The following is a 13,863-nucleotide window of genomic DNA, read 5'->3' on the forward strand; positions in this document are numbered from 1 at the left end:
GGGCATGCACATGAAGTGCCAAACTACAGGGAATGTATTAGAGAGTACAGCTTGCCGAGCATTCATATTAATAGTGCGGCATTCAATTCTTGGGTTTATTGAGTGTTATACTTAAGAATAATGTGATTGCCCAAAGAACAAATAATCCAATCAAGAAATGGGCAGAGGACATGAACAGACATTTCTGCAAAGAAGACATCCAGATGGCCAACAGACACATGAAAAAGTGCTCCATATCACTTGGCATCAGGGAAATACAAATCAAAACCACAATGAGATATCACCTCACACCAGTCAGAATGGCTAAAATCAATAAGTCAGGAATTGACAGATGCTGGCGAGGATGCGGAGAAAGGGGAACCCTCCTACACTGTTGGTGGGAATGCAAGCTGGTGCAACCACTCTGGAAAACAGCATGGAGGTTCCTCAAAATGTTGAAAATAGAACTGCCCTATGACCCAGCAATTGCACTATTGGGTATTTACCCTAAAGATACAAATGTAGTGATCCAAAGGGGCACGTGCACCCGAATGTTTATAGCAGCAATGTCCATAATAGCCAAACTATGGAAAGAACCTAGATGTCCATCAACAGATGAATGGATCAAGAAGTTGTGGTATATATACACAATGGAATACTATGCAGCCATCAAAAGAAATGAAATCTTGCCATTTGCGACAACATGGATGGAACTAGAGCGTGTCATGCTTAGCGAAATAAGTCAAGCAGAGAAAGACAACTATCATATGATCTCCCTGATATGAGGAAGTGGTGATGCAACATGGGGGCTTAAGTGGGTAGGAGAAGAATAAATGAAACAAGATGGGATTGGGAGGGAGACAAACCATAAGCGACTCTTAATCTCACAAAACAAACTGAGGGTTGCTGGGGGGAGGGGGTTTGGGAGAAGGGGGTGGGATTATGGACATTAGGGAGGGTATGTGCTTTGGTGAGTGCTGTGAAGTGTGTAAACCTGGTGATTCACAGACCTGTACCCCTGGGGATAAAAATATATGTTTATAAAAAAAATAAAAAATTAAAAAAAAAAGAATAATGTGATTGTTAATTGGGTTTATGATTAAATATATATGAATGAATGATGAAGTGCACAAAAATGTTGTAAACAGCTGTGAAAATTTGATAGAATAGTAGCAGGTATTCTTCTTGATTCTTTTAAAATAAACATTTATGTTAGAACAGTTTCGGATTCACAAAAGAGTTGTAAAAATAGCACAGATCATTCTTGTGTACCATTCTTGTATACCGAGTTTCCTTTAATGTTTACATTTACATTTACATTTTAACGTTTACATTTGAATGGTATGTTTGTCACAACTAATGTGTGTATAAAGTATATAATTGCTACATATATTATTATTAACTAAGGTCAATGCTTTATTCATATTTTTGTAATTTTTAACCCAAAGTTCTTTTTTTAGTCCCTGGATCCTGTCCAGTTATCACATTCATTTAGTCATCATGTCTCCTTAGCTCTTCTGCTATGACAGTTTATCAGACTTTCTTTGCTTTTTATGACCTTGACAGGTTTGAAGATTATTGCTCAGATGTTTGAGAGAATATTACTCAATTTGGATTTCTCCTGGTTAGACAGGACATATGGGTTTTGGGAAGATGACCACAGAAATAGAGTGCCATTCTCATCACATCATATTAAGGGTATATGACTTATCATCATGACTTATCACTGTTAACGTTAACCTTGATCATCTGACTGAAGTAGTATTTGTCAGGTGCTGTTACTTTTTGTTCCCCTTTCCAAACCATTCCCCATTACCTCTTTGGGAGGGGGTCACTATGAATGGTCTATCCATTAAGTGATGAGGAGTTATGCTCTATCTCCTTCAGGGGACACTATATATATGATTTGGAATCCTATGTGGATATTTTCCTATTTCTTTCATGTTTAACTTAGTAATTTATTTATATCATTATGGACTTATGGGTATTTATTTTATTATACCCATTGGGCTATATTCCAAAACGACATTATTTACTTTGTTCCTAAAATTGTTCCAGCTTTAGCAATTGGGAGCTCTATCAGTGAACTACTGTGTCTCTTTGACACACTCCTATCATTGTGTTTTTTGAGGATACCCTTGCTTTCTGAAACTACAAGATATTTTAAATTCATCTTGTATATTTCCTGCCCCAGCCTTAGAGTCAGCCATTTTTCTAAGGATCCCTAGTTCCTTTAGCTGGAGAATGATCTTGGAAACCAAGGTTTGGGCACTAAATATGCTCATCGTTCCTGGGGGGGATGGTTGTATTTTTAAACTTTGAAATTTCCATGGTATCAGGAAAGAAACAGTTGTGATGTCGTGCCAATCATAGATCAATGAAGAAATTTCCAGAAACCTTTGTACCTGGAGCACACAATCTTAGAAAGGTTTTAGAGTATACACTGAAACTCTTCTAGGCAATTAGGATTGACTTTCTGGGCTGGGAGTGAAGACTTTTGTTCAGAGAAGTAGGAAAGCTTTCAAACTTTAGGAGATGAATTTCCTGAGATTGGCAAGGCATCAATGTACCAATTTCCATGGGTATTAGAGTCCTGTGTCCTATTTGTATATAGAACTCAAGAGGTGGCAGAACCTTGCATGATGACTCTACGGGTACCCTACTATGTGGGCCACTTTGGTGCCTCGGAAGTCCTCATGGCAGAGTGGATACCGGGAAAATATAGCGACAGTGGAACAAGATATCTTCAGTGGTCCATATCATCTGGGAAAGGAGAATGGCCTGAGAATAAGGACTTTCTTTCATGTTTTTCTGGAGTTCATAAACCCTGAGTTCACTTACGCTTCTTGGTGTTTATTCCAAACAGCAATATTTATTTCTTTTTTTAAAAAGTAGAAACCTGGGATGCCTGGGTGGCTCAGTCAGTTAGGTGGCTGCCTTCGGCTCAGGTCATGATTCTAGGGTCCTGGGATCGAGTCCTGCATCGGGCTCCTTTCTCAGTAGGGAGCCTGCTTCTCTCTCTGCCTCTGCCTGCCACTCTGCCTTTGTGCTCTCTCTCTCTCTATGACAAATAAATAAATAAAATCTTAAAAAAAAAAAGTAGAAACCAGTCAGCCTAAACTTTAGGAAGTATGTGTTCTACCAGTTTCCTGTGTTCTTTGTGCCTTTTTGGGGGGAAGCATATCTTAAAAAACATCAAAACCACAGTTGAATGTGATTGCTAGAATATTCTCATGTTGCACCAACTGGGACAAGGTCAAGAGCTTGAGTAACAAGAGAAGCTAAAATTGAGTGGAGTCATGGTCTGGTTACTATTGCTGCATAAGAAATTGCCCCCCAAACACACTGGCTCAAAAAAGCATTTTATTTGTTGACAGTTTGGCAATACTTTAAGAAGGACTCAGGGAGGCAGTTTTTGCTTGGAGGGTCTCACACATTTGCTTTCAGGTGTCAACTAGGATTGCAGTCCTCTGAAGACCCAGGTCGACTGGTCACACAGTGGCTCACTCTCATGGCAGTTGAAGCTGGTTGACAGCAGGGAGTCATTGGGAGCTGTCAGCCGGAGCACTGGCGTCTGAGCTCTCTCCTGTATGGTGATCTCAGAGTTGGCAGATTTCTTACACATTATGGCCAGCTTCGACAGAGTGAGCATCCCAAAAGGACCAGGTAGAGAACTGATGGTCTTTTCTGTCTACACTGAGGAAGTCAGAGTACAATTTATTCCTACTTTATTGATCTAGGCTGGCACAAACACATCTAGATTTAAAGAGAGAGGATGTATACTCCATTTGAGGTGGGAGTAGTATCATGTAATCTGAAGACTAGGTTTTAAAATTGCCATAAGCAATAAGTGATTCCAACTTTAAATGCATTTCTTACCCTAGTCTATTTAAGTGTGTCTATCTACTGTTTGAATTTTGATTTTGAATGTCATAGAACAATTCTCACTTGTTTCATATCTTTGAAGCATGGGTTCTGGGTGAGTCACAAGAGAAACAAAGCAGTAGATGGCTTGGCAGGTGAAACTCTAAGAGTGTCCACCTGGCATGGCAGTGCCTGAGACCTGGTAAGGACACAGGTTTGGGTGAACCCCACCTCTGACAATTGCTGGCTATGTGACAATGAGCAAGCAACTTACTGTCTAGAATTTGACATTTTTTTCTTATCTGTATAAAAAGGACAGTTACAGTCTTCATGCAATAGTTTTTTCAGGTAATTGTCAAGCATCTATTTTGCACCAAATTTATAGCATTGTTGTGAGAACTATGCATGAGAAGCACTTGTAACAGTGCCTGGAACATGGCTACAACTCAATAAATGTTTTTATTAATATTGTTATTTAGGTATAGTAATATTTTGGCAACATGATATAGACGGGAAGGTAGATGGATCTATGATTCAGCCTGACACTGGGTGAGAGGTCAGAGGAACCAGCGTAATGGTCAACATGAACTGTGGAACTGATCCTAAGGTTGAAAAATTCTGTTTCAGGGAAGGAGAAGGCTACTCTTAAGGCTATCTGGGTGTTTAGTACATTCATTCATATTTTTCCATTTCTTGAACTTCTAAACATGGTATCTCTCAACATTTGATAATTTAAATATATTTAAAGATTTATTTATTTACTTGAGAGAGGGGGGAGGCGTGGAGAGAGAGAGAGCAGGGGTAGAAGCAGAGGAGAGGGAGCAAGAGAATCTTAAGGAGACTTCCTGCTGAGTGCGAAGCCTGATGTGGGGCTTGATTCCATGACCTCAGCTGAACCTTAGAGTGAAGGGCTGCTCAACTGACTGAGCCACCCAGGCATCCTAATAATTTAAACAACTCTGTTTTTCTGTGTCAAAGTCAGTAATATATTGTTTTATAGATCATCCTTAGGGAATCTGGTGCAGTTGAATATGTAAATTAAGAACAAAATTCATAGCCTAGTTGTATTACTTTGTAGAGCAAAATTAGGTATAACTGGTTGATATCATAATTTCTTAGCATTCCAAATGTTGACAACAAGGATGGCTTGTTTCTGGTTTATTTCATTGCCTCAATGTTTTTGATACATTCTTATATACTGTATATTCTTTTATTACTTATTTTTATTCCCAAAGTAAACTTTTCTAGTGTCCAGGCATGTTACAAAGTAGATCAGTAGGCTAGGCAGAAATAATTAGCATTTCACATTGGATAATAACATTATGGCCAGTAGAGGGCATCAAGGAATTGTCCCAAGTACAGGTTTTGATAAGACAAAAATATTGGTGTTTTAATTGCAGAACATTTTCAGCCAAAGCTTCTATACAAAAATGATTCCTTGATGTAAATATATTCAAAGCATCGTGGTTGTATTATTGAGTGATTTTGGGTTTTGGTCACTATAGACATGCCTTAATTATACATTTTGAAGTAAGAGTAGTTCTTACTCATGTCAAAATGGAAACTGTTGAATTTTGCATTCTTAGGAAAAATAATAAAAGGTTAAATCTCAAAATAGTGTAATTTCTAACTTTCAAAATAAGTGTACACAGCCCCTTAGTATCTTCATTTCCTCATCTTTTAAATATGGGAGATTGAGGAAGTACTCTCCAAGGTCTTTTCTAGTTATAATGTTATGGCTAGTTTTTATTCATCTTCTGAGAGCACCAGCTCAAAAGGGAGAATTCAGATGCATCCCTATCTCTCAACCACTGGAGGGCTCCTGACATCAGATCAGAACTTGTATTAAAAGTACTAGGTGGTTTGTGGTCATGTGTGTGATTTCTTTGCAAGTGTTCTTACCAAATAGGCCCTCATTACATTGCATTATGTTAGGCAGTTTTAGAGATTTTCTGATTTCATTTCCCATCCTGTTCAATCTTTTCCTCTCTTCTTCTCCTTCCTTCCCTTCCTCTCTCTCTCTCTCTCTCTTTTTTTTCTGACTTTGTCATGTACCAAGCACTGTTCTGAGCATTATGTCGTATAACACTCTGCATGAGCAGGTGGAGGGGCAGAGGAAAAGGGAGATGCAGACTCCCCGCTGAGCAGGGAGCCTGACTCCAGGCTGGATCCAGGGACTCAGGATCATGACTTGAGCTGAAGGCAGACACTTGATGGACTGAGCCACACAGGTGGCTCATTTTTATAGATGAAGAAACTGAGGCTCCGAGAGGTTAAATAACTTCCTGTTGTCACTCATTAATTTTCGGATGGAAATTTAAATCCAGGCTTTCTTGCCCCATGTTCAATATTCTTTTCAGTCTACCAGAATAAGTCCACACTTAATTCCAAATATGTTGTTTGCTAAAAGTAACTTACTAAACTACAATTATTCATGAATGTATTGTCAAGAAAATAAGATTTTAGAGGTGGAAGGAATTAGCTGTTCTAATTCCTCATTAGCAAAAATGCTGATGGCTCTGTGCATATCTCTACCCTTATTTCATCTTATCTCTTGGGTTGGTCTCATTGGCTCAGGCTCCTCCATACAGCAGAGAATATGGTCACTGCGTTCCTATGTTTACATTCTCAGGGAGTGAACATAACTCCTAGGAAGGGACTTTGGCTTCCTGGAGCCACATGAAATGGGGGCAAGGGAGAGTTCTCCAAACTCCTGAAGGAGCTATTTCCGGAGGAAGAGAGATATAAAATGGTTTTGGAGAATGGGCTGTTGGTCCAGGGTGGGTATCTCAAGGAGGATCTGTGGGCAGCTCCTTTATTGGGGGCAGGCCAATAAATGCAGCCAAGAGCAAGTATAGGCAAGGCCTAAAGACTCTAATGGTGTTAAGGACTGGTCTTCAGAAGTATCCTATAAGACACGTTTTGGTTACCAATGTAACAAAGGCCAAAGAGAACTATGCAAAACCATGATTCCTGGCTTTTCTTGACAATCATGATGTACCTTCTTCTTGGGGCTCATCTCCTGCACTGAGGCATTTACCAGGAAACACAGGGCTCAGCAGTACAGCTTTCTGGAAGGGAACAAGCTCACTGAATATGATCTCATATAGCTCTGGAAGCCAGGAGAACTATGTTTCAGGATGCTGACTTAGGTAGACATTTAATATCTTCTGTTAACAGGTATAAATTGTAGAACTTAAAGACACATTTTAGATATTATATTGTAATTAAAATGCAAAGTAAAGAGCATTTCCTGGAGGAAGAATCTCTCATTGATATCTCCAGATTTCCTGCATTATGTTTCTGTGCCTTTCTGTTGCATGGTTAGGATTCTGGGTTTGCAGTATCCAATATTGTCAGATGTAAAGCAGGCTAACTAAATAAACAGGGGGGACTTCCTTCCTTTTTCCATTTGCTTTCCATTTCTCTTGACCTATTTATTTATGTATTTATTTAAAGATTTACTTATTTATTTGAGAGAAAGAGTGCGATCAGGGAGAGGGACAAAAGAAGAGGGTGAGAATCCCAAGTAGACACTCCAATGAGCATGGAGCTGGATGGGAGTTCCATCCCACAGCTCTGAGATCATGACCTGAAGCAAAATCAAGAGTCCAACACCTTACTGACTGAGCCACCCAGGCACTCCTCTCTTGAGCTTTTAACATGAGGATTAATTGAGGAGATATCAGCCCATGGGATAAAGTACATTTATTTATAGGGTGGTCAATGTAAGCATAAAAGCACACTTAAAATTAATTAGAAAGTACTGATATAACTTAATTTGGGGCCTGATGTTAAATACGAATTCTTCTACATTGTGCTGTGATTAAAAAAAAAAAAAGAAAGAAAGAAAGCCTGTGAGATGAAGTAAATGTTCTGTCCTGGCTCTCGGCCTCTACAACTCTATAACTCATCTTCTACATTTCTGCTTGAGGTTCCAAGTGTGGGCACTCTCATCCCCATTATCTTCTGTCCCAACTTTCTCAAAGATCAGCTAAGATCCCATCAGAATTCTGCAGATCTTCGTGGATGGTGCATGTTATTTCTTTTTCTGTTCTTAATTACCTTTGCTGAAATTATGAAATGTGGGAAATGCAAGAGATTTCACTCTCCTGCCAATTTCTTTTCAGATGGCTTTGGATGAAGATGTCCTAGACCATGTTACATGATTCTATGCCATGCAGGGTTCGGTTCCTAGACCAGCAACATCAGCATCACTTGGGAAATTGTTAGAAATGCACTACCTTGGGTCTTACTTTAGACCTTTCATATTGGAAGTTGGAGAAATATTGCTCTTTACTGAATTTTTAAAATTTTTGTTAAATGATAAATGAATATCTGCTTGAGGAAAGGTTGTTCGCTTAACTGAGTTGTTAAGTAACCAGTGTGTTTTAGAAGGAAGCAGTGAAAGAGTAGTGCTAACTGTGGAGACAAATGAGGTGTGTAATTAACCTACTGTAATTTCTTAGGAAAGATTTTCTGCCCAGTTGACTATGATTAAGGAAGGGTAGACAATCTCCAACATGGGAAAAGGATTGGTCTATTTGGCAATAAAGGTTACTCTTGTTCTCTTCTATTATATCCCCAAATTGTGGGATTTATGATCTGCAGCTGAAATTATTATACATTTTCTTTGGCAGTCTGAAACTTTGCTCACTTTCAGTTTAAAAAGGTCATCTTCTAGATAAGTCTGCTGATTTGTCTGTCCTCTAGTTTTATCTTTGAAATTTCTTCAACATCTTCCACCACCTCTCCTTTTGCTCACTTTCCTTCTTTTTAGTACAGACTCTACCTTTTTTTACTCCCTGGCTTATTCCAAAACCTGCTAATCTGATCTTCATTACTCTATCCTCTTTCAATCAAGGATGCTTTCAAAACTGGAGGTCTGATCATGATCTCCTTTGATTAGAAACCTCAGGCAATTTTATGCTGTCTGCAAGATAAGATCTAACATCCTTTGTGAGGCATTTGAGGTCCTTCATGGACACGCCTGGACCACAAGTCTCCTTTCTCCTTCCTACCTCATATGCTGGTTATGGCAGGCCTTTTCTCCTTCCCCAAACACCATTTGAATCTCTGTGTCTCCATGGTTTTATTTATGCTGTTTATCAGAATGAATTTTCAGCCAACTGAATTCTTATAGCATGTTCCATTTCAAATTTTTAGTGAAGGTTACTCTCCTCTATCTCGCACAGAACTGATAATTTTTTCCTCTGTGTCTACTATGCAATGTATCCTACTCTATTGTTTACTTGGTTTTCTCTTCCAATAGGTCATGTTTTTCTTCAGGACTGGGGCTGTGTATCATTCATAAGACAATATGTAGTGAAACTTGACCCATAGATATTAATAGATATGTGTTGAGTGAACTTTATCTTCAAATTATTATTTAGTAGACTAAATTTCACACACACCCTTTTGCTGGATTTTAGTAATTTCTTCTGGTTATTATTATTTTTTAAGATTTTATTTATTTATTTGACAGAGAGAAAGGTCACAAGTAGGCAGAGGCAGGGAGAGAAAGAGGGGGAAGCAGGCTCCCTGCTGAGCAGAGAGCCCGATGCAAGGCTTGATCCCAGGACCCTGAGATCATGACCTGAGCCGAAGGCAGAGGCTTAACCCACTGAGCCACCCAGGCGCCCCTCTTCTGGTTATTTTTATTAAGAAGGTTCTCATACCAGTAGAAATATGCTCTTTTGCTGGAGTATATTCAGATCTACAATATTTTATAAGATTAAAAGAGATGATTCTATTCCCTAGGATGCTTGTGACAGAGCTAAGCCTGGTTGAATACACAGTAGTCATTAATGTCATGACTCTGTTCCCCTGTAGAGATGCCGATGACAGGCTGCCCCAAGATGGACCACATTGTAAATGAAAGTTACTAAAGAGACAGCTTGAGCAAGGAGGACACTCAGACCCTTCTCTACCCCCATGAAAGTAGGAATTAAGTCTCCCATGTGAAAGGTACCCTCCCTGCACCAGGGAGTAATAAAGAGAATCCTTATTACTAGATATGGGAAATTTAGAGCCAAGAAGACTGTATAAAAAACCCTTGTTACTTTTTACCAATTTATGACCTCAGCCCAGATTCTGCTTAGAACTTCTTGCAAATTGGGGCACCTGGCTGGCTCATTTGGTTGAGTCTGCTACTCTTGATCTTGGGGTTGAGGGTTCCAGCTCCATGTTGGGTATTAGGGACCACATTAAAAAAACAAAAACAAACAAACAAACAAACAAAAAAACCTTTAGAATTTTTTACTAATTAAAGCTCCCAAAGTTAAATTTTCTTTGTCTGTCAATTCCTCAAAGGTTTATTGTCTCATTGTCTAAAAAGAATAAAAGATGCCTGTCTTGGGCACTTTTTTAGGTCTCAATTTCATTATTGGGCCTCCATGTGCCCGTAATAAAACTTTTTGTATTTAACCTCCTGTTCAACTGTCTCATATAAATTTAATTCTTAGTCCTCAAGGAAGACCTTGAGGGTAGAGGAAGAATATTTCCTTCCCTCACCCCAAGCCCTCCAAACATCTGCTGAGGATGCAAGTGTAACTGGTTCACAAATCCTCTCAAGATGACTGTTAGTACTTTTCATGAAATGAATATTGTGGCTCCCCCAAATTCATATATCAAAACCTTCCTCAGCATTCTATGAGCCAGAAGAGGGTCTTTACCAGAACCCAACCATGCTGGAATTATGACCTCAGATTTTCAGCCTCCAGAACTGTGAGAAATAAATTCTTGTTGTTTCTAAGCCAACTGGTCTATGGCATTTTCATTATAGCAGCTCTGACAGACTGACAGTACTTTGGTCTCTCTGCCCACTGCCCCTCCCACTCTGTCCTTTCTATTCCTTTCCGATTCCCAAGGCTAAGAATTAAGGAAGTAAATTGCTCCTTGGGCAAATATAGGTTACTTTATCCTGGGGCCAAAGCAAAAATAAATAACAACCTAAAAATAAAAAACAACCTAGAGGAGAACATAGGCAGTAATCTCTTCGATATCAGCCATGGCAACTTCTTTCAAGATATGTCTCCAAAGGCAAAGGAAACAAAAGTGAAAATAAACTTTTGGGACTTCATCAAAATCAAAAGCTTCTGCACAGCAAAGGAAACAGTCAACAAAACAAAGAGGCAACCCACGGAATGGGAGAAGATATTTGCAAATGACAGTACAGACAAAAGGTTGATATCCAGGATCTATAATGAACTCCTCAAACGCAACACACACAAAACAGACAAGCATATCAAAAAATGGGCAGATGATATGAATAGAGACTTCTCCAATGAAGACATACAAATGGCTATCAGACACATGAAAAATGTTCATCATCACTAGCCATCAGGGAGAATCAAATTAAAACCACATTGAGAAATCACCTTACACCAGTTAGAATGGCCAAAATTAGCAAGACAGGAAACAACATGTGTTGGAGGGGATGTGGAGAAAGGGGAACCCTCTTCCACTGTTGGTGGGAATGCAAGTTGGTGCAGCCTCTTTGGAGAACAGTGTGGAGATTCCTCAAGAAATTAAAAATAGAACTTCCCTATGACCCTGCAATTGCACTCCTGGATATTTGCCCCAAATATACAGATGTAGTGAAAAGAAGGGCCATCTGTACCCCAATGTTTATAGCAGCAATGGCCACAGTCGCCAAACTGTGGAAAGAGCCAAGATGCCCTTCAACGGACGAATGGATAAGGAAGATGTGGTCCATATACACTATGGAGTATTATGCCTCCATCAGAAAGGATGAATACCCAGATTTTGTAGCAACATGGACGGGACTGGAAGAGATTATGCTGAGTGAAATCAGTCAAGCAGAGAGAGTCAATTATCATATGGTTTCACTTATTTGTGGAGCATAACAAATAGCATGGAGGACATGGGGAGTTAGAGAGGAGAAGGGAGTTGGGGGAAGTTGGAAGGGGAGGTGAACCATGAGAGACTATGGACTCTAAAAAATAATCTGAGGGGTTTGAATTGATGGGTGGGTGGGAGGTTGGGGTACCAGGTAGTGGGTATCATAGAGGGCATGAATTGCATGGAGCACTGGGTGTGGTGAAAAGATAATGAATACTGTTATGCCGAAAATGAATGAAAAATAAATTAAAAAACAACCTATGAGGAATAGAATTGAAATTCATGGAATAAAAACTAAATGGAAAAATTCAGTTTCATGAATACAACTGAGACATATCAGAGAAACTATGTACATTTCTACACTAGAAATGTCAATGGGAATGAGAAGACTTGACTCTTGTCCAGTTGCCTTTATTGTCCGAATGGAGCCAGGATGTTTGTTCCAGAAGTTTATGGCTCAGAAACCTAGGAACTCTGTGTGTTCAGAATCCTTCCATTGGAAGAAAGAGAATAATACCAGTTACCTCAAGTACTGGTGGTTGATTGTAGTGGTAACTGTTGCAATGAGAGAAAGGAGTCAGGAGAAATTGGAGGGGGAGAATTTGACTCTGAGAAACAAACTGAGGGTTTTGGAGGGGAGGAGGGTGGGAAGTTGGGTGAGCCTGGTGGTGGGTATTATGGAGGGCACGTATTGCATGGAGCACTGGGTGTGGTGCCTAAACAATGAATTCTGGAGAACTGAAAATAAATAAATAAAAAAAATTTTTAAAAATGTCGAGAGAGAGAGAGAGAGAGAGAGAGAGAGAGAAAGGCGTGTTTGGAATATTCTCACAGCTAAACCTCAAGGACCTGGAGCTTGAGTTTGGGAACTGAAAGGTTGTCTGGGATTATAAAAGGCAACTCTAAAGGACAGGCATCATTATTAGTTTCTTAGCAGCAGGAATTAATTGAGCTTCATTCTTGTGCTTTGCCATGGATGCCAGTTGGCTGCTCTTTTTGTTTTAGCTTCACTTTGCTTATCTTTCTAGTTCTGCTTTCACCAACAATAGTATGGCTCTGTATTTTTTGTTCAAATTCTTGAGCGGTAAGAATGTCATCAGTGGGTGGCTCAGTTGGTCAAGTATCCGACTCTCAATTTCAGCTTGGGTTTTGATCTCAGGGTAGTGAGATTGATTCCTACATCAGGCTCTAGGATTCTCTCTCTCCCTCTGCTCCTCCCCCATTCTAAAAAGAAAGAAAGAAAGAAAGAAAGAAAGAAACAGAAAGGAAGGAAGGAAGGAAGGAAGGAAAGGAAAGGAATGTCATTATCACAAGCAATCACCTTCTGTGTGGGGGGAGCTTTCACCACCAGACCACATCATAGTGTACGGCTAGAATATAGACCCGCTGTTCTTGGGTCAGGGGCCCAACTGCCCCAACTAACCAGCTGCAGATAGGGGAGCTCAGGATAGCAGGGGAAGTCACATGGTGCCTCAGTGACTTATGCTTAAAGAACCACTTAGAGCTGCTTTTCTCAGTAGGAACTATGTCTTGTAACACAGATGGAGTTTATGGGTAAGGCAAGATTCTAAGGCAAGATCTCTCTACTATAGACATATCTTGGAAGCTCTGATCATGATTCTTCCTAAGTATTACCAATGAAGTTGTTATCTTTTTATCTTCCTATTCCACTTGTAGGATATCCAATAACTATACATGAAACAACATGTGCATACAGAGCACACTTGGCATTCGTTTCTATTTATTTATTTATTTATTTATTTAAAAAAAGATTTTATTATTTAGAGAGAGAGAGAAAGAGTGCAAGAGAACTCAAGCAGGGGGAGGGGCAGAGAGAGAAGCAGGCTTACCACTGAGCAGGGAGCCTGACACGGGTCTCAATCCCAGGACCCTGGGATCCGGACCTGAGCAGAAGGCAGATGCTTAACTGACTGAGCCACCCAAGCGTCCCCTGGTATTTGTTTCTAATTGGATTCCTTTAACAGTTCTATCAATGACATCTGCCTGTATAAAACTGGCCTTTGCTTTCCTTATTAGAGTTGAAGACATTGTTTTTATTTCTAGATGCAAGTGTATGTGATTAGAAAGGGCAGTTAGGCCTTAGTTTTTTGTTAGTGAGAAACAGATAAATAAGAAGTAATCAGGTAAAGTTGTCAC

This window comes from Mustela lutreola, chromosome 6 (genome assembly GCF_030435805.1).
Source record: "Mustela lutreola isolate mMusLut2 chromosome 6, mMusLut2.pri, whole genome shotgun sequence".
NCBI lineage: Eukaryota > Metazoa > Chordata > Mammalia > Carnivora > Mustelidae > Mustela > Mustela lutreola.